Source organism: Aethalodelphis obliquidens, unplaced genomic scaffold, assembly GCF_003676395.1.
Source record: "Aethalodelphis obliquidens isolate GAN/ISIS:26980383/991018 unplaced genomic scaffold, ASM367639v1 scaffold23, whole genome shotgun sequence".
Taxonomy (NCBI): Eukaryota; Metazoa; Chordata; class Mammalia; order Artiodactyla; family Delphinidae; genus Aethalodelphis; species Aethalodelphis obliquidens.
In genome coordinates this window covers 6,823,848-6,846,283 of record NW_020837967.1, presented here as the reverse complement: position 1 = coordinate 6,846,283, position 22,436 = coordinate 6,823,848, and the positions used below count along the sequence as shown (strand labels likewise).

The following is a 22,436-nucleotide window of genomic DNA, read 5'->3' as shown; positions in this document are numbered from 1 at the left end:
GGAAGGGAACCCCAATAATGGCAGAGATTGGATTTCTTCCCTACCTAGTGGGAAAGGGAGCTTAGAAACAGATTAATTTTTAGAGGGGGAAACATATAAATAGAACATTTCTTTAAGTCTGTGTGTTATTGCATATTCAAAGCCACTCCATAAGGACTGCAAAGTATTTGGTTGCATCTGACAGCTAGGAGGTAGGTCATAGGTGCAGTTTCAGCAGAGTGTGGGGCAAGATCTAGATTTTATGGAAGGAGGAATGAGTGGGAGGTGAGGAAGTGGAGGAAACACATGCAGACTGCTGTTCCTAGAAACTTGGCTATGAATAGAAAGTGAGATGAAGGGTGCAAGCTTGAGAGGATGCAGAGGAGAGGATTCTGCTGTGAGGCCCCGACAGCAGCTTCGGAACATCATTCTAGCTGACTGCGGTCCTCCTGTCCAGCTTCCTCAGGCATCTTTTTGTTATCTTCTTGGTCCTTATAAAGGAATGTATTATCATAATAAAGGTATTGAACAATGAGGTCCTACTGCATAGCCCAGGGAACTATATTCACTATCCTGTGATAAACCATAATGGAAAAGAAAATGAAAAAGAATGTATATATATGTATAACTGAATCACTTTGCTGTACAGTAGAAATTAATGCAACATTTTAAATCAACTATACTTCAACAAAATAAATTTTAAAAAATTCTAAGGAAAATAGTGGCAGACCAAATTCAATAATAATAATAATAAAAGGTATTTATTGTAAGGTCAAGTGAGCTGCTTCAATAAATGAACTCCCAAGTCTCAGTGGCTTAACACAATAAGGTTTTGTTTCTCATGAAGTCAAAACCCAATTGGGTATTCCTACTGGGACCCAAGCTCATTCGATCCATGTCATCTTCCATGCGTGGCTTCCAGAGTTGCTCTGGAAAGGGAAACTAGAATAGAGAATTGCCTGTGGGAGGTTTCTGTGGGCCGCAACTGCAGGAGATGAGCATCACCTCTGCACACTTATAGGAGAGTGCATTTATGTGACCACATGTAACTGCAGAGTGGCTGGAAATGGAATGTGAGTCCATGTAGAGGCAAGGCTGATGAACGTGCACTAGTCTCCACCACGTTATTCACCCACTCACTACTATGACCCACTTAGGCTGTATCTTAGCCTCTCAGGACCCCACCCTCAGGTGAGCCTGGTATCCCGACTAGGGTACTGCTCAGATTCCTGTCTTAACCTATTTCCAGGCTGATACATTTAAGTCTCAGAGTTTCTTGTAGAGACAGTAAGGGAATCATCCCTGCTTAGAAGTGAAGTCACAAACCCCGTATTCTTGACTTGGGAAGTATCAGAGGGGAAGGCTTAGGTGTCTGGGGGCGGAAGAGGCAGCAGGACCAAACACCCTCCCTCGAAACATGGGCCTTTCACTTTCCCTTGAGAATCTCTACTGTGATGACCACTGTCACCACCATGGCCACAGATACTTTCTCTATGAACGTCCTACCCCCAATGTAAAAAACCCCGTCTTCACCGAGTTGAGACAAGATGGCATTTTCAAAGAGACTTTACTGCATTCTAAGAGAGGACAAATGGAAATAAACGAAGCTTCACGAGCTCTTCCTCGTGAGCATCCTCGTTAGCCTACCTTTTGCCTCCAGCTGTTATCCTCAGTCTCAGGGAGCTGCAACATTAAACAGTTGCCTCTAAGTGTTTTTGACAAATGGCCCAGGGAAAAGACTGTTCTCACTGGGTGAGCTCCGAGTCATGTCAAAGACAGCCTTGCAAGTGGAGTCTTCTAGGTCGGCCAGACTGGTCAAATAATGACAATTCTCTGGTAATGAGGTGTTGAAGGAGCTCCGACCCTATTCTCCCCTTTTCAGTGGCTCTCTGGCTGCTGGGTTGTTTTTTTTTTTAAGGCTACCATGGAGCTGTAGAGAGGGGATTGAAACAGGAAAAGTTAAAACACCTCAAGAATGTTAAAACATTCTGAGCAGAATTCTGCAATTTTTCTTGATTAAACACTTCCCAGATGGCTGTAAGCCTTGGATTAATTTCCAGAGTTTTGAAAATGCTGATTCTGTCAGTTTTTGCCAATTCTCTCATTGCTCTTTTGGAAGGAAGCATTTTCATAGGTCTTTACCCCACACCATTTCTGCTGACATCACCCTGTATTTATTCTTATTAGCCTCACTATCCTTAGAATGGAAAAGTTCAATCCTATTTGGAGCTGTTACACCCTGCGTCTAGCATATCAACTCCCTCATTCAACCATCCATTCATTCTTTTAAGAAAAAGTTGTCGGGTTCCTGATATTTGTTCAAGCTTTGTGTGCGGTATTGACGATGCAACAGTGAACAAGGCAGACCTACTTCCTGCCTCAATGGAGCTTATATTCCAGCGGGGGCAAAAATTCGGTGCTAGGGTGAGGGGTGTTGAGGATAGGGTGAGAAACGTGTAATAGAAAATAAGACTACAGTGTGATAAGTGCTATGATAAGAACGTACTGGGTTCTGTTGGGGGGCTTGTGGGAGAGGCATCCAACTTGAACTTGTCAGGGAAATCTGAGAAAGTTAAAGAATTCGTCATGGGCTTCCCTGGCGGCGCAGTGGTTGAGAGTCCGCCTGCTGATGCAGGGGACACGGGTTCGTGCCCCGATCCGGGAGGATCCCACATGCCGCGGTGCGGCTGGGCCCGTGAGCCATGGCCGCTGAGCCTGCGCGTCCGGAGCCTGTGCTCCGCAACGGGAGAGGCCCCAACAGTGAGAGGCCCGCGTACCGCAAAAAAAAAAAAAAAAAAAAAAAAATGGGCAGAGGACAAATAGTCTACAAAGCAGATGGAGGGGAGATAAAGAGCGGGGAGAAAAATCAGGAGAGGGAGGCATATTGGTTTTTAAATTTAAAAAATTTAATTGTGGTCAAAAACATAAGATTTGTCATCTTAACCATTTCTGAGTGTACATACATTTCAGTAGCGTTAAGTATATTTATATTGTTGTGCAACCAATCTCCAGAACATTTTCATCTTGCAAAACTGAAACTTCATACCAATTAAACAACAGCACCTCCAGCCCCCAGCCCCTGCCAGCCACCATTCTACTTTCCACTTCTGTGGATTTGACTTCTCTAGGTACTTCATTCATATAGGTGGAATCATGCTGTATTTGTGAGTGGCTTATTTCACTTAGCATTATGTCCTCGAGTTTCATCCACTGTAGCATGTTTGGTACATTGTTTTATAACCAAGAAAAGCCACAGGTATTTTCAGGGGGAAACAGTTTTAGAAAAAAGGTGAATATCTGTAGAAAAATTAGAATCACTGAGAAAAACTTTTGCACAAAGGCATTCTGGTAGTTATACAATAAAATTTACAACCAAACTATGTGAAGCGTGAGCGTTACTCTTAAAATGTAGTTTTCATCGCCTTAATTTCTCCCATACATTTGTTTAGTTCCAAAAATATGTTCTTCCCTATGGTAGCAAATATGACATAAACATTCAAATTCACGAGAAATGTGCATTAAAGGTCTATACTCAGCTGTTCTATAAATTAAGTATAGGTTTAAAAATTCAAGTAAGAGTTGCTTAGACAAGATAAAATGTTATTTTCTCTCACATATTATAAAAAACAAAGTAGGCAGGTCCAGGGAAGTATGGTGCCAGTGTCATAAACGTCCTCCTTGGAGACACAATATGGCTGCTGTAGAACTTATCAATGTATTGCTATCTGGATTTCTGGTAGGAAGGAAGGAGATGGGAAAAGAACAGAGTAAGCTGAAGCCTGAATCAATGATTTCTGCATGCTTTACATAGGCTACTCCAATTGTAAGGAGGGTTGGAAAATGTGTTGTTTCAACTGGGTATAGTGTTACCCCAACAGTGTACGGAAGGAGGAAGTGGGGAATGAACAGCATGTGATGACCAGCTGTCTTTGACTCAGACCATTTTCAGTGAGCTCTCAGCTAACATCCAACTAAAATTTAGAACACTTTCCCTGTTAATGAACAGCTAATTGATGTCTCAGTGTTATATAAAACAAATGGACCTATTTAATCAATGACATTTTGCCAGATAAGCAGTGTTTATGGCATGTGGGTACACATATGCTTTTTCATACACTTTTTAACTTCCTATGTTGGAGCATTCTAGCCTCTGGGAAAAAAAAGTTTATGTTTTCTTTTGAAAAACAGAAAACTCTCATTGGATACATCATTGAGGGTTTCTTTTCTCTTGAAATCAGAAGTTGTCCTGGGGACTTTTGTCTCTGTTTCTGCATTGGTTATATGACTATAGGCATGTGACCCACATGCTTATACTGAAGGGAATCTCAGGGCAATAGCTCATCTCTGTGTGACAATTTTCTGGTCTTCACCCAAGATGGGGACTATTTCCCAGGCCTCCTGTCAGTATTATGACTTAACACCCAGTGGGCTGCAGAGGGGGAATTTCTTTCTCGATTTCACCATAAAAGTGTGAAGTTCTATAGGCAGGAGCTGCTGGCCAATGGGATTGGGAGCTCTGGCCTTGTACATGGAACTAGATCAGGAGCTGGAAAGTAAGGAACTTAGGGGCCACCAGGGAATGTGTCAGCTCCTCAGGGTTAGAGTTTAGATATTGTAAGAGAGGGGATGCAGTAGGGTCTGTGAATCCCAGGAGGAGCTACTTGTGTGGGGTCAGACCCCTCTACTTTGAGAATAACCTTTTTTGATAATAACAATTTATATATGTATTCTTATCATCTGAATTTAGTCATGGCAAAACACCAAGCTCATCTAAATTGAGAGATCTGTCTACAAAATAACAAGCCTGTGGTCTTAAAAAAATGTTAACGTTACAAAAGGTAAAGAAAGACTAAGGAACTACGTCAGATTAAAGAGACAGATCTGCTAAGTGCAAGGTGTGGTTATGGACTGAATCCTGAGTTAGGGAAAATTTTGCTATGAGACATTATTGAGATCATTGATAAAATTTCAATATGAACTGTATATTCAATAGCACATTGTTTCTTGATTTTGATAATTGTCCTGTGATTATGTTAAAGCATGTTCTTATTCTTAGAAAATTCACATTTAAGTATTTGAAAGTAAAGGAACATGATATTTATACGTTATTCTCAAATGGTTCAAAATGTGTGTGTGTGTGTGTGTGTGTGTGTGTGTGTATGCGTGTGACTGATAATGAGAAAATAAATGTAAAATGTTAAAAACAGTGAATTTGAGTGAAGCATATACAAGAGTTCTTTGTACTTTTTTTTTCAAATTTGCTATACATTTGAGATTTTTATCAAAACAAAAAGTTAAAAAACAATCTTCACAGAGGATCTACTCTATGCCAGACATTGTTCTAAGCATTGAGATATGGCAGTTATCAAAAGAAAAATTCTTGTCTTCATGGAGTTTCCATCCAAAATGGGGAGACAGAATAAACTAAATAAGTATACTATATTGCATTTGGATGGTGGTAAGTGAAATGGAGGAAAATAAGCAGGGGAGAAGGATAATAAATTCCAGGGTGAGGTATTTGCGATTTTAAGTAGGTGGTGGGTTAGGTATCTCCTTTTGTGCCACTTCAGATCTCTTGTGTGGGATCTCTGACCATCCTAACCCAGGTGCAACCTGGTAGCACCACCTTCACCTTGTCTCCCATTGTGGGGCTGCTCTATTGATGACAAGGTGTGGGACACGTCTCTCAGTGCCCATGGCCACGCATGCATGACCATGGACACTAAATCTCCCCATGGGGACTTCCTTGGTGGTCCAGTGGTTGGGACTCTGTGCTTCCATTGCAGGGGGCACAGGTTCGATCCCTGGTAGGGGAACTGAGTTCCTGCATGCTGAAAGGTATGGCCAAAAAAAAAAAAAAAAAAGTAGGATCTGTATAAAACATCGCCAAAACAATAATTCTATAAAAAAGGAAAGAAAGAAAGAAAGAAAATCTCCTCCTGGAGTTAACCTTTGACCAGTGTGGGACAGGAGCTGATAGCTACATGCTTCCTCCTTTCTCCTCCACCCCAGATGGCTGTAGAAGTCCCATAGGACCAAGTAACAAGTCACCAACTTCATAATGCAACCTTGCATCTTTGTGTTGGCTCTCCCCTCTGCCCTGCTTTCCTCCTTCCTCCCTTCCTATTTTGATCCCTGGGGTCACAATCCCCAACGAAGTACGCATACAAAAGCATCTTTCTCAGATTCTGTTTTCTGTGGGAACCTAAGCTATGACAATGGGTGTGGAAGCCCCCCCACCCCAGCCCCGCTGAGAAGGTATCTTTTTTTAAATAGGAATTTATTGAGCATTTAAAACAATCCAATGAGATAGGTTCTGTTATTATCATCTCTCATTTCATTGTTGAGGAACCTGAGGCTTGGGGAGGTGATGTAACTTGTCCAAGATCCTACAGCATAGCAGTGGCAGAACCCAGTTAGCTTGTCTCATGGCTCATGCTCTGAGCCTTTGTGTTGTGCCCCTTCTTTTCCCCCATTGTATTTATTAATGCCATTTCAAAAGTTCCAGTGTTTTATCAGCTAAGTCAACAGAAACCTAAGAAAGAGTTTTTGTCAATGTGGGGTTCTCAGGTTAAGGGAAAATTAATAATGAGGGTAAGGGCGTTAGTGATAGTAATAAGCTCACTGTGATTAGTCAGGATAGGCTAGACTTGGCTGCACTAACAAATAACTCCAAAATTCCCAGGGCTAAAACTAAGATTTAGTTCTTGCTCATGCTACACTCCTACTGCTGGACAACTGGGGGTTCCACTCTGCATTTGTTGTAAGTCAGGCTGATGGAGCAGCCAGCATCTGGAACATTGCTTTGCTGGTTGTTGTGGCAGAGGGAACGCGTGCTGTGGAGGGTCTCACACCAGCAATCACGTGTTTCACACAGAAGTTACATATGTCACATTCTGTTCACAACTCATTAGCCAGAATGACCCCACTCAACCCAAGGGGGCTAGGAAGCAATCCTACCATATGTCTGGGAGGCAGAGGGCCAGAAATATTTGTTAAGCATCACTAACGACTGTCACACCCACTGAGCAAACCCCAAGTGGAAGTGAAACTCAGGTGCAGAGGCAAGTTCTCCATTGTCAGCATCTTGTCCTCATAAGGAGCATCTTCTCTCAGAGATTAGGGAGACAGAAATCCCTTACATTTGTGTTTTTAAAAAAATATATATTTTAAAAATTGTATTCCAAGTGTTTGGCTTAAAATGCCTTTTTAGATTATTTTTACTATTATTATTTTTTTGAGGAAGGATAGCAAAGACTCCAATATTAAATACACAAGCTTCCCTGCTGCTGAAACAAGGGACGACATTCTCTTTAACCTCAACATAATTATGTCTTATTAATAGTTTTATTTGTATATCCTCTATTTAGTCAAAGACACTCACAGTTTATACCCAAATACGTATACAGTGTAGAAGGATTATCACTGGTCATTATCTACAACATCAGCTACCATTCTGAGTCTGTCTACCAGAGCAAATTTTGTTATATTTTGGCCACTGATGTAATGAAAATGAAAAGAGGGTTTCTGTATCTATTTGCTTCTTGGTCCTAGATCTTGCAATGTTGGAAAAGGTGGATCTTAACATTTTCTTTGTCAAAAAGCGTATATTTGGTATTCTTTGAGAAGTGGCTTTATGCTGGTATCACAATATATATACATCTGTCATTAGCCATTCTTTGACTGAGCTGCATCTTCCCAGCTTCTTGAGGATAATGCCACGTTGGAATCTTTCTTGAAGAAAGGTGCTGTGGATCAGCGGTCCCCAACCTTTTTGGCATCAGGGACTGGTTACATGGAAGACAATTTTTCCATGGACGGGGGATGGGGGGGATGGTTCAAGCAGTTATGTGAGTGAAAGGGAGTGATGGGGAGCGGCAGATGAAGCTTCGCTTGCTCGACGCTCTCCTCCTGCTGTGCTGCCCGGTTCCACAGGCCTCGGACCACTACCAGGGGTTGGGGACCCCTGCTGTAGATTATAGACATGGTTCCTCCTTATCAGTGAACCCTCCACTTCTTCCTAGAAGGAAATGAAATTGCCCTTGCATGGTTTGCTCTGTTCAAAGCTCTCTTCTTTTGTACTTTTCTCTGCTCCTCAGTACTTTTTCTGGTTCATGTTCTTCCTTTTACTTGGAAATGCATTTTATTTCATAGTTGATCTTAGTATCTCCCAGGTAGCAAACATATAAATGCATGATATGTAATTCCCAAAGCTGTCTTTTATTTTTCCACTTTTTTTAAAAAATAAAATTTATTTATTTTTGGCTGTGCTGGGTCTTTGTTGGTAAGCACGAGCTTTCTCTAGTTGCGACAAGCAGGGGCTACTCTTCGTTGTGGTGCGCAGGTTTCTCATTGCAGTGGCTTCTCTTGTTGCGGAGCGTGGGCTCTAGGCACGTGGGCTTCAGTAGTTGTGGCATGTGGGTTCAGGAGTTGTGGCTCGCAGGCTCTAGAGCACAGGCTTAGTAGTTGTGGCGCACAGGCTTAGTTGCTCCACGGCATGTGGGATCTTCCAGGACCAGGGCTCGAACCCGTGTCCCCTGCACTGGCAGGCGGATTCTTAACCACTGTGCCACCAGGGAAGCCCTCCACTTTTCAAAAGGACTTTTTTTCAGTTGTAGGTACTATGGGCCTTCCATTATATCCACACAATAATTGTCATGACCACATAATATACTGCAGGGCTCCCCTTGTACTTCCTGCTGAAGAGTAAAAAATGAACAACTAACATGTAACAAAACTTGGGAAGAACATTAACAGGCAAGAGATACCTGTTTTGAGTCTTTGCCTGGATACCAACAGGGATTAGTTATTATAATAAAGGATTAATAGTGCAAATTTATCCCAGAGGAGGAAAAGCTTGACCATCTTGCTCTAAGCTGAGTCATTCCTTTATTCAGTCAGTCCGTCAATCATTTACTGAGTGTTCACCGTGCGCTTTGTTTTGGAGCTCTGAACGGGCAGGTAAGTGACATGGTCAGATTTAAATTATAGGCAAATCATGCTGTTAGCAGTGTGAGGCATAGCTATGTGGGATGGAGTGAAGAATGGATGGAAGGTAAAGAAGAGATTTGTATTAATCCAAACACAAATTGATGAGAGATTGAATCAAAATGGTGGTGGTGGGAATAGATGAGGAGGAAATATTCAGCAGTTATCTAAAGATGGAATCTACACTATTTGACTTGTTGGAAATGGGGACAGATGAGAAGGAGCAGTAAGGAGGATGCCCAGGTGGTTGGCTTTGACAATTAGGTGGATGGTGGAGCCATTTATTGAATATGAATACAAAGGAAGAATGGTGTATGTGTCTGTGTGTTTGTGTATGTGCATGTATGTGTGTGATTAAGTTAGTAGTAAACGGGTTGCTGCGAGGGATATGATGGGTTAGTTATGTGGGTCTGGCGGTCAGCAGAAAGTTTCATTTATTTAATAAATTACTGTGTGCCTGGGCTCCAGCTACAAGTGTGGCAATTGGATCATTCCCATACAGGTAGTAGTTAAAACCACAGTGTGGATGAGATCGCGTTAGACTGTGAGTGGAATAAGAAGAGCCCCTTCTCTCCTGTATCATCAACCCGTCTCCTGTTCCTGGATGATTTTATCAGCAGTGAAACATGCTCTTAGGTTTCCCACCTTGGAAAATCCTCTCTGGACCCCTCCTCCCTTCGGACCTGGCTTTGGCCCTCTCCTGGCTGACTCTTGCTAAGGCATCCGGGTTTTCCATGTTGCCACATCTAAGGAACACTCCAGTTTTCTGGCCTCACAATATTAGGATATTCCCATAGGCCCTCACTGCTCCTCTGGCTGCTCTGAATGGAGGAGAATGACTCTTTGTCTTACTCAGGGTCACCTGCCCTGTACCCTATCTGGGCATTGAAGTAACACTGTTTATGCCTCTGTCTCACAGTGTTCCCTGGGAAAACATCCCTTTCAGTCCTTGCTTACAGCCTCTCTTGCCATGAAGCTCAGCCCTAATCTGGGGGTATGAGCTGTAGGTTAGACCTTGACTGTCCTCTTCCTCCAGCTTCTCCATGCCCCCCATCTTCTCCCCATAGAGCCGTTCCCAAACTGCCTTAGACACTGTTCCTTCAGTGAAAATTCCCATGCAAATAGGTGTAACATGTCCAGATGTTTATTTCACAAAATGCAGAGTTTTAGAGGGGGAAGAATTTTGAAAGTAATACAAGCTCGCTGTAGATATTATTCAGGAAATGTAAAAATGTATAAACACAAGAAAATTTCCAGTAATTATTACCCAGAAATTACCACTCAACGTTTTCAACAATTTCCTTCCCACTTTGGTCTATGTGTCTCACACATTTTATTCAAAAATAAATTAGTCCAGTGGTGAAGACTCCACACTTCCAATGCAGGGGGTGCAGGTTTGATCCCTGGTTGGGGAACTAAGATCCCACGTGCCGTGCGGTGTGGCCAAAAATAAAAGTATACTATATATGTAGTTTAAAAAAGTCAGTGAAAGGTATATTTCCATTGTTAATAAATATAGATGGGCATAATTTTTTAAAAATTTATTGAAGTATGGTTGATTTACAATATTGTATTAATTTCTGGTATATAGCAAAGTGACTCAGTTATACATACATATTCTTTTTCATAATCTTTTCCATTATGGTTTATTACTGGGTATTGAATATAGTTCTCTGTACTATACAGTAGGAACTTATTGTTTATCCATTCTGTATATAATAGTTTGCATCTGCTAATCCCAAATTCCCAATCCATCCCTCCCCCACTCCCCCTCCCCCCTGGCAACCACAAGTCTGTAGATGGACATAGTTTTTAATGGAATTGCCTTCCGTTAGATGGGTTGCTCTATTTTAACCAATTCTTTATTGGCATGGAGGTGGCTTCCAATTTTTTTATATTGTAAACAAGGCTGTGATAAACCACCTCCTTACACATGGATCTTTGTGGGTCCTTTTTGTATGTGAGTTATTTCCTTAAAAAATATGCCTAGAAAGTAAATTACTGGACCACTGTATTTACATTACAAAATCTAATACATATTGCCACAGTGCCCTTTAGTTAAATCCTACCAGTTTACATTCCTGCCAACCCATATCACCAGATTCTCAACATATTCTGGGTGTTTTAAAATCTTTGCCAATATGATAGATGAATAATTACATTCTACTGGCCTCAATTTAGGTTTGATTACTTGTGAAGCAGAACAGGTGGTTATTCATTATCTGTGTTTATTTCTCATAAACTTCTTTGCCATGTACCTTGGTGGTTGCCCAGTTTTCTATTGGCAACTTCGTATCGACTCTTACTACAGGACAGGATAACAGCAATGATTACCATCATTATGTAGAGTAAAATTGACCACTGAATCTGATTAACACATTAATATAAGTTCTGTGAGGGGAGGAACCCTGTGTGTCTTGTTGATTTTTGATACTATAATGTGTTGTACAGTACTTGGCACATCTAGGTGCTTAATAAGTATGGGTTGAATTAGTAAACTCCCCTTTTTTTCATTGCTTTTTAAAAAATAGATTGTATCTTTTAGAGCAGTTTTAAGTTCACAGCAAAATTGAATGGAGGGTGCAGAGATTTCCCATATGCCCCCTGCTCCTACCCAGACACACTGCCTCTCCCAAGATCAACATCCCTCACCGGATGGTACATTTGTTACAATTGGTGAACCTACATGGACACGGCATCCTCACTAAGAGTCCATAGTTTACATTAAGGTTCACTCCTGGTGTTGTACATTCTGTGGGTTTGAACAAATGTATAATGTCACGTATCCATTATTAAAGAATCATACAGCATTTTCACTGCCCTAAAAATCCTCTGTGTTCCACCTATTCATGCCTCCCTACTCCTAGCTGCTGGCAACCACTGATCATTTAACTGTTGCCATAGTTTTGCCTTTTCCAGAATGTCTTAGAGTTGCAATCATACAGTATGTGGTCTTTCAATGTTTTATATACATTCTCCTTTAAATGTAAACTTGACTTCTAATAGCAAACTTAAGTTGGGCAGTTTCACTTCTGGACCAAGGCAAGCTACATTTTCTGGGTTGGAAAGAGAATTGTTTTAATTTCACATGCATCCTTCCCAGCTCAGGTAACATAGGGAAGAAAGGAGTGACACATACTAGAGGATGGGGAGTGGGCAGGTAAGGGACTTTGGTAACTGTTGTTCTCAAGTCCTGCCTCTTTGTAAGTGCTCAATAAGTGCTGTTGAAAACAGGGAGGAAGGATGGGAGAGAGAAAAGAAGGAAACTTCCAAGTACATTATGGGTAATTTAACTTAATTATCCAGTCTCTGCTTTGATTTTAACATGACAATATTTAGGTTTACAAGGCGGTAAAGCAAAAGTCACCTATTTTTTGAGTGAGTCTGTTGGGCTTGAGGTATAGAAGACCTTTAGGCGTATCTCCTGTCCTTTCACCCAATTAGGGCTAAAGAGTGACCTCTCTGTAGTGAAGTATTAACCAGACTCAGAAGACTCACAATAGGAATGGATTAACTTGGCAAGGGACACGGAGATTTTGAGAACATTGTTGGTCTCTGAGCTACCCCCGGTCAGGTGTGTTAACTATGATTTGAATGCTTTCTTACCTTGCTTTCCACTGGCTGTGAGTGATTCAGTGACTGTAACTCTCTTCTGGCCCAGAAGAGAGTTTAACCAATGTTTTTCAAAGGCAGATGAGACATTAGAATCTGATGACAGAATTTAACCAATGCTTTTCAAAGGCAGATGAGACATTAGAATCTGATGACATGATGATATCATGTATAAATTCTCCATTGGCTTATGACCGCCACAAGGGTGATGCTCTGTTTTTCTATCATTGAATCACCAGCTCTTGGCATCACAGTGCCCAGCACACGTTAGGGACTCAACAAATATTTGTTGATTGAATGAATGATTTTCCATAAATGAATAGCTTATCAAATACCAAGTCCTAGCATTAAAATGAATTTTTCTAAATTCTTTCTTTTTTTTCTATTTTTTGGCCGTGTTGGGCAGCATGCGGAATCTTAGTTCCCTGACTGGGGATCCAACCTGTGCCCCTGCAGTGGAAGTAAGGAGTCCTAAACACTGGACTGCCAGGGAATTCCCTTTAACATTTTTTTTTAATTTTTAATTTTTTAAAGATAAATTCTTTCATCTCTATACAGTTTCAATTAGAGAAATTTTTTGGGGGGAGAATAGGTCTCCTTCCCCCCCCCCCCCCCCGCCCTTTTTGCTGCCTAATGAATTAAGTCTAAACTTCTTAGGCAGGTATTTGGAGTCCTCCATAATGATATGCTTTCAGGTTACGCTCCTAGGATTACTAATTTTCACCTAACACCAGTGGTCCAGCTAAAATGGATGATTATTCTTTATTTTTAAAAATGGACCTCCAAAAAAAAAAAATGGACCTCCAAACTCTTCTGCTATTAGATTCCCTCTGACCAGGTCAAATCCCATCTCCTCTGTTATGACGCCTGTAAGATTACCTGAACGTTTACATGATTACATGAACGTTGTGATGACCCCCCCAAAGCCATTCCTCTTTTCTTTCTCACTGGCCCAGTTTTCCATGTGAAAACCATACCTTCCCCATGTGGGAAGAAGCCTAACTCCATATATATATATATATATATTTCTCCTATAGATGTACAATCTGTACAATATCTATACAATGACTTGTCTATAGTCATGGCTAAACAAACCCATTTATTAAAGAAACAAATGAGTCTTTTAAGGCTGAGTAAATTTCAGTGGTTATAGAGTTAATTTTGGTCAAAGGATTTACCTTATTTCTACGAAAAATTTATAGTGTGGTTTAAAATTCTTTTATAAATATAAAAACTCAAACATAAAACTCTTAGAAGAAGACATAAGGGTAAATATCCATGACCTTGAATTAGGCACTAGGACACTAAAAGCAGAACAGTAAGACAAAAAAATAGATAAATTGGACTTCATCAAAACTGAATACTTTTGTCCATCAAAGGATATTATCAATTAAGTGAAAAGGCAATCTACAGAATGGGAGAAAGTATTTGCAAATCATATATCTGAGAAGGATCAGAGTACATAAAGAACTCTTACAGTTCCAAGATAAAAAGAGAAACAACCCAATTTTTTAAATGGGCAAAGCGATTGAGTAAGCTTTTCTCCAAAGAAGATTTACAAATGGCCAACGAGCACATGAAGAGATGCTCAGAATCATTAGTCGTTAGGGAAATGCAAGTCAAAACCACGAGACACCACTTCATACTCACCAGGATGGCTATAATCACAAAAGTAGAAAACAGGTGTTGGCAGGGATACGGAGAAATTGGAATACCTGTGCATTGCTGTGGGAGTATAAAAGTATATATCTAAAATAATGGAAAAGTAGGTACTGAAACAAATACATGTACACATGTTTATAGCAGCACTATGTACAAGTCAAAAAGTAGAGACCACCCAAATGTCTATCAGTGGATGAATGGGGGTATATCCCTACAGTGGAATGTTATTCAGCCATAAAAAGGAATGAAGTAGTGACACATGCTATAACATGTATGAACCTCATACTAAGTGAAAGAAGACAGAGACAAAGCTCATGTATTGTATGATTCCATTCCATTTATAGGAAATATCTGGTGTAGATCCATAGAGAAAGCAGATTAGTGGTTGCTGGGGGTTGGGAAGACAACAAATGGAGAGTAACTGCTTAATGGGTACTGAGTTTCTTTTTGGGGTGATGGAAACGTTTTGGAACTACATAGAGGTGGTGATTGTACAACATTGTTAATGCACTAAATGTTACTAAATTGTTCACTTTAAAATGGTTAATTTTATGTTATGTGAATTTCATCTCAACCACATCCAAAAATCTTATATGAGTGAGTCAGTAGGAGCAAAACAGACTGACATGCATTTAATACTCAGCTATGAAGTAGTTTTCAAAATTGAATAAATAAATACCTGGATTCTCAGCTAAACTTTCAGTATTGATATGGCAGAAGGCAGTGTTACCCAAAGTGTGGGTTGTGTTCTATTGATGGCAGGTAAGACGGACAAGGCTTTAAATAACATTGCCTTGCATAGTGAGAAATTTAATTTCTTTACTGAGATTTCAGTCACCTTTTAGTCCATGTGAATATATCAATGACAGTCTCAATTTGATGCTAGGATGTTTGCTGTTAGTACATTTAATGTCTCTAATACAAGCTAATCTCCCTTTACAACAAAGAGAGAGCAGGCTTCAGGCTCAGAGCCCTCTGGGCAATGTTATTCTGGCGGTTTTAATATCATTGTTTTCAGTGTGTTCTTTTTTACTTTTATCTTCTGTTTATGTCATGTGACATCTGTTTTCTACTTTAGTGACTTTCATTCTACTTTACATAGTGATGCAAAATTTCCTCTTTAGATTGATTTAAGTAGAAATGTGAGTCAATAATAATATAAATGGTATGAAGATTTAAGGGATAAAGTAAAACCCAGATGATTAAATAGGACACACCAGCATAAAGACACATTCTCTAGATTTCGAATTTAAGGACCTGAGTCTCTCCCTACCCAGGCAACTCCAGACACATCACTTAGCCCCTGTGCTACTGTTCCTGCCTACCTCGGAGAGATTTTATGGCAAGTGCTTTACAAATGTAAATTATTGTTATTAAATTACTGTTTATGTTTGGTATTGCCTGATCTCAGGGCTGCATTTCCCAGAGTCCTTTGCCAGCAAGTTCTGATAAAGTTTAGGTTCTGCCAGTGAGATGCACTCGGGATTTGAACAGCATAAGGATGGTGCCGTTCTTCCTCCAGGAGTGGCTGACACGAGGGTTTGACAGACATAAATTTTTGCAGTGAAGCCAGGCACCAAAGAGTGTCCTGACAGTCACCAGCTTCTAAGCTGCAGGGCAGCTGTGACATTGGCCATGGTTTCCTGTCATTTGCTGCAAGTTCTGATCTCTGGGTGCAGCAGCTTCCTGACATTGGGTTCACAGCTGATGTAGAATAACCTGAAAGTTAGTGGAGGGTCACTCTCAACCTTCACCCATGCACTCCTTCCAAAGCCTTTGTACACATCTGATTTCATGGGTTAAATATTCAATATCTTTCTGCTGGTAATACCTTGAGTAGTTTCTTTTTCCCTCACTGAATCCTAACTGAGATATTATTTATTTCATTGAATTTATGAAAAGCTTACGTTTAATAATAATACAATAAGAGTGAACATTTTTTGAGTGTTTACTACTAGTCATTGGGCTAAGCATTCTGCATGCATAATCTCACTTAGTCCTCTAAGTCAACCCTATGAGGTAGTTTCTATTGCTGTCCTCATTCTGCAGGGGAGAAAACTGAGGCAGAGGGTTGCACACTAACCCAGGTCTCAGAGGTGGCCAGTGGTGGAGTTGGGGTTTGAAGTCGGGTTGTCTGAATCCAGAGATTCCTCAATGACTCTGCGGTAGACTGCCCTTCCCCCTGCAAAAAAAGTTTACTTTATGTCGTCAATAAAGTGAACTTCAGGTCTGAAACAAGAAGTTTCCATTTCAAGGGTGACACAGCACATATACTGCATGTTACTTGAGGGGGGCAGCATGAGCGGGGTCTGGGACGGGACCTTGTAATCAAACACACTAATTGTTCTGTGATGAAGTGAGTGTTCATATGAAATAAGGTAAAGACCATCATAAATAGCCAAAGGAAAGTTCAGTTGCTACCCAATGAGTTTAGATGGCAAATTATTTAGGAAAAATACTTCTGGTTTTCAGAGCTTTGTGGATTTCAAAATTACAGGTTAGGAATTACGGACCTGAATTTTTTTTTTTTTGGCTGCCCCATGCGGCTTGTGGGATCTCAGTTCCCTGACCAGGGATTGAACCCGGGCCCTCAGCAGGGAAAGCGTGGAATCCTAACCACTGGACTGCTAGAGAATTCCCCTGGACCTGCATTTTTAATAAAGTATTAGCCAATAGAAAAGATAAACTGAGCAGATAAAAAAAATTTTTTTCCATCTATTGTCTTATTTTAAATGAGTCTTTGGTCTGGCTCCTTGTGACCACTCCTTCTTTCCTTTTTAAGCCAAAGCATGTGGACAAAGACTATTGCATATCTATTTAAGTCAAATGTAATTGTGAGTATATTTACTTTGCAGACACCAAAAGGTTAAGGTCACTGTGTTCTTTCACAGCACCCAGCAACATGACCCCACTTCAAAGGAAAGAACCAGACAAAATCAGCAACTTAGTAGCGAAAAGCGTGCTCGGAATACGTTAGGATCTCTTCCAGCTCCCCTCATTCTTCTACAACTGGACCTTCTAATACAGCATTTCTACTAATCTTGATAAAGTTATTTACTTATTAAGGTTTTAGCTAAAGTATATCTAAGTATAGCTTTCACATTTTATTTTTAATCAATTTATTCCAGTTATCTGTAAGTGTGTAAAAAACCACCCTAAACTCAATGGCTTAAAATAATTTATTATTGCTCTCCTGGTTCTATGGGTTCTGTGGGTTGACTGAGATGTCCTCATTTGGGGTTTCTCATGGGGTTGCACAGTTGGGGCTCAAGACATCTTGAAGGCTTGACTGTGCTGGATGTCCAAGATGGGGCACCCACGTGACTAGCAGTCGATGCTGGGGGCTCAGCCAGAGTTGTCATTAAGACCACCTATGTGTGGCCTCTCTGTGTGGCTTGGGCTTCTTTCAGCATGATGGCTGAGCTAGGAGGGAGCCCATCAAAGATAAATATTCCAGACACCCAGGTGGAAGCAGTAAGACTCTTATGATCTAGCCTTAGAAATCACTTAACATCACTTCCACCTGATTATTTTTGTCAACAGTGAGTCACAGGTCCAGCCCAGATTCAAGAGGAGGATAGTATAAAAGGATGTGGATAGCAGAGGCATTTTTCATTGGGGGGTCATCTTTGAAATCCAGCTCTCAGACAGTGTATATAGATTTATGTGTACAGAGTTTAAAAGTAAATTCAAAAATCACAGACACAGAGGCAAAAGTTTTATCGCCCTGCAACGGAGACAAAAATGCCTTGAAATTGTACTTCAATTTTTTTCAATATCTTAGAATACTTTTTAACACAACTCTGCTTGATGAGACAAATAAAAAACAAATAAATGTCATGAATGATATCTAAAAGGTGGTCAAACAGAGAGTTGAAGTATGGAAACTCTAAGTGGAGCAGACAGAAGAAATTCTCTAAAGCTATAAAAACATAAGGAGATGCTTTTCAAATGCTATGACATCATTATCGGTCTCTGGCAAACCATGACAGCCATTCTGGTGTGTAATCAGGAGCAGGTTGGCTTGTGAACCAAAGAGCAGAGGAGATAATGAGAGGCAGCCTTTGTAGTTGAAAACAAATCATTCCTACATTTTTTCCCCTTTGAGTCACAGACCCTTTGGAGCACATGGAAAAGTTAGGAAATATTTTGCCCAGAAAATAAATGTATTTTTTAAAATTGAAGTATAGGTGATGTACAATATTATATAGGAAAAATGTATATTTGTATACCTTTGTTCCTTCCTTCATTCTTTCCTCCCTCTCTCCCTTCCCCCTTTCCTCCTTCCCTTCCTTCATTCCTTCTACAATTATTTAGAGAAAGCTCGTTCTGTATCAGACACTGATTTGGACTAAGGGATAAAGTAGGGAAGAAGATAGATCCATTCCCCTGTCTCACGGCATGTCCATTTTTAAGATAGACAGAAAAAACCCAAGTATACCAGTAAAAAAACAAGACGACCCCAGATAGTTATAAGGAACAAATTGTGTACACAGCATCTTGCATACAATTTTATGGGGTTCACAGTTGTGTCATGGACTCTCCTTCCTTGCTGTGCAATCAATAACTTCTCTTTTAAACCAAAGGATAACTTTTCAGTATGAGCATTGTGGATGTGGTTGTTGATGAGTCGTTGCTTTTTCACTTATACTGGGTACACAGGTGTTGACTGGCCTGAGTTGTTTTCAACAATGAAGCACAATTATACACAGTGTCACTGGAGCTGACTTTCCTAACCAATGGGAGAGCACTGGCTCCTTATGAGATTTCAGAAAGTACTACTGCTGGTGAGCATGACAGTGTGCACTGCACGGCTTTCCACAGGTTTACTAAAAAAAGAAAACTCCCCCCACTAGGGAGCTATCTGCTCTCCCTTATTTTAAAAAAATTAAATGGACCCAATAGTCATGGATTCACATTTCAAATTCTCAATTTACAGGAGACTCTAGGAACGCACCCTTTCATCCATATTCTGATGATAGTGAAGGACGTATGATTTGTTTTGGAGATTTTTTTCCCTCTATGTCCTATATTCTTCTGTTCTCACCACAAATTGTACTTCTGGCCTTAGTTACTACGGCATCCTGAGGATTTAAACATATACTTTTACCTTTGGCAACATTTTAAGTTTTTTTCATTAGCATAATGCATAACTTTTGCAAAGATGAAATGCAAATATCCATCTATCTTATTCCATCATAATGTGTGAGACATAGTTCTAAACCTTTGTTTTTTGTTTTTGCGGTATGCGGGCCTCTCACTGTTGTGGCCTCTCCCGTTGCAGAGCACAGGTTCCGGACGCACAGGCTCAGCGGCCGTGGCTCACGGGTCCAGCCGCTCCACGGCATGTGGGATCTTCCCGGACCGGGGCACGAACCCGTGTCCCCTGTATCGGCAGGCAGACTCTCAACTACTGCGCCACCAGGGAAGCCCCTAAACCTTTGTTATTTTTGAAATATTTTAATTGGTAACATAAACTGTTACTCCATACTTTTTTTTTTAAACTTTTTGGTGCTTTATGGATATCAAGCTTTTACACTTTCTTCAGTTAATATCTGAAATTTTATTGGAATGAATATAAAAGTGGAGTGAGCATAATCTAAATATAATTTTTAGGGGGTTGGTAAAGTATGCCCTGTGGGTCAAAGCCACCTATTTCCATGATAAATTTCTAGTGGAATACAGGCACACTTATTCTTTTACATATTGTCTATGGCTGCTCTCATGTTCATTATCTTTCCCCTTTAAGAAAAAGTTTGCCCATCCCTCATTTAGAGGAAAAATGATTCTATCTTTATTTCCTTGCTAATCATTGACATAAATTCTATATATTTATCATATGCCATAGATAAGTGAATTTGCGTGCCTACCGCGTGTCAAGCACTATGCTGGGGATATAAAGACAAAACTTTGTGTTTACTGTTTAACAATAGCTCCAAGACGGTTAATAAAAAAAAATTCTGGGAAGCCCCTAAAGGTATACCTAAGAACAAATACAGGTTTTATACTGAGGTGACACAATTCATTGGTGACACTTTGACTTGGGGAAAATGTGGGTTTTTCTTAACCTTAATCATGCTATTATTGTAGTATAAAATTGAGTCAGTGGTGCTCATAATTAGGTCCAAAGTAAAGTTTTCAAAAAATTACCCATAAAATTTATGGAAAAACATATCTGAAATTTCCACTTCGTTTTGCCAAATAAGCCTGGGGCTGAGGTTGTTCATCCAAAATCCCATTAACTCATTAACTAGTAACTCCGGGTTCTTGTTTATGATGTTTGCGAGGATGTCCCTTGAAGAACATCTCTTGCGTGTCTCTGTGGTCCCCAAGGCCTCCTGAAATGATGAGAGCACAGCCACAAATATGGTGATTTAATTCAATAAATGTTTATTGAGGGCCTACCATATGCAAAGCAATCTGCTGGTCCAGTGGGGGCTAAAAGGCTGTATGAGAGGGGGCTCCTGCCTTTCAGAAATTCAAAATTTCCCAAGCTGGGGGATGGCTAATCAGAGCATTCCATAACCTTTGGAGAAGTGTCTTGAGTGTTGAAAAAGTTACCAATGTCCTGCTGTCCCGCCAGCTCCTGATCTGTTTTTACCCCAGTTCATTTCATATATCAAGCTATTTATGGCTTTGTTTTGTTTGCTTTTTGTTTTTGCCTGCACCGTGCGGGATGCGGGATCTTATCAATAGTTTCCTGACCAGGGATCGAACTCGTGCTCCCTGCAGTGGAAGCGTGGAGTCTTAACCACTGGACCGCCATGGGAGTCCCACTATTTTTGGATCAGGATCATTAAACACTGGTCTTCACAAATCTGGCTTAAATGTATGTAGGAAGACCCAAAGGGAAGTATATAAATTGTATTTTCTTAAAGAGTGTACAAAGATCACAACATTTGTGAGCTAGAAGGAGAAGCCTTAGAGACCATTTGAGACCTAAACTTATGCAAGGTTCTCAAGGTTGCATCCTTTGGAAGAGGCCGTGACCCCGCCTCCTTCCTCCCCTCCTCTCCCATAGTGCACACAGCTCCCAGTTTCTTGGTGTCAGTTTTCAGCAGCTGGAAAAGAGAGATAATAGCCACCATGCAGAGTTGCCAGCTTTAGTAATTCTAGTTCCTGGAATCAAGGACAGGAAGCCTTTTAGTTATTTGCACACCCTAACTTTGCTAGCTTCTAGTGAATAAATCATTTAACTGCCAGCTAATTACAGTATTGGAAAGTTTACATCATTCATCTTTTTATGGAACCTCTTGATGGACGATTCTGGAGATTAAAACTCTTGACAATTTCCATGATCTAAAAAAGGAAAGCTGACCTAGAGAAATATGGGACAAAAGATCAGCATTTCAGAAGTCTCAAGCAGCAATGGGATCTTACACAGTAGCCTATTTAAAGTGGTGCTGATTTGAACACTTAGATTAAGTTCCTGGAAAAAGACAGAAATGTGACTTTTGTCAGAAGCAGTGCCATTTTATTGAATGAATGATAATTTTGCACTTTCTAAGTACCATGCACTTGCTTCCAGGTAACAACCCTATGAGGCAGGTACTATTGTTATGCCGCTTTACAGATGAAGAAACTGAAGAAAGTGAGGCATAGGGAAAAAGTGTCCAAGGTCCTGACAGCTGGTCAGTAGTTGAGCCAGGAACGAAACACGTCCATCCCTCGACCTGCCAGTTGACACCAGCTGAAGCCGGTCGTTTTCGTGCAATGCCTCGAAGCCCCGTTCCAGGTCCTGGCTCTCCAGTGCCGCCCGGGCCGGCCCTCCCTCCCTCTGGGTTCCAGGCGACGCTTCTGGCCGCGCATCCGGGGGAACGGCGCCCGCACCCGGCAGCCCTGGCAGCGCGCCCCCGCGGCCGGCGGGAACGCGGGAGCTGCGCGCACGTGCCGCCGGGAAGAGGCCGACCGGGCCGCCCCAAGATGGCGGCGGCCGCGGCCGCAGCGGCGTCGGTTGGCAGCGGCCCGTGAGGCGGGCGGGGCCGGTGGCGCGGAGGCGGGGTCCCGGGCGAGCCGCCCTGGGAGGCGGGGGCCGTTTCCATAGCGGCGGCAGGAGGTGTCGCGCCGGGCAACTTCCTGGTTCCAGGGCTCGGCTTCGCCGGGATCCTCTTGGAAGGGAAACAATGGGGCGGAGGGCACTGCGGTAGCCGCCGCCGCGCCGGGACCTCCTGGGCCCCCGGGACTCCCCCCGCTGC

General features: G+C 41.3%; 1 protein-coding gene across 3 annotated transcripts in view; it reads left to right on the top strand.

Moving 5' to 3' along the window:
* The window catches only part of USP6NL (USP6 N-terminal like), a 185,868-nt gene that overhangs the window by 21,072 nt on the left and 142,360 nt on the right, over window positions 1-22,436 (top strand). Inside the window, exon 1 of one of the 3 annotated variants that reach the window (XM_027121605.1) lies at window positions 19,653-21,976. The exons of the other annotated variants lie outside the window; for them this stretch is intronic. The gene's annotated coding sequence lies outside the window, so the exon portion shown is untranslated. Of the gene's footprint in view, window positions 1-19,652; window positions 21,977-22,436 lie in introns of those variants that run through there. 3 annotated transcript variants of the gene reach the window in all.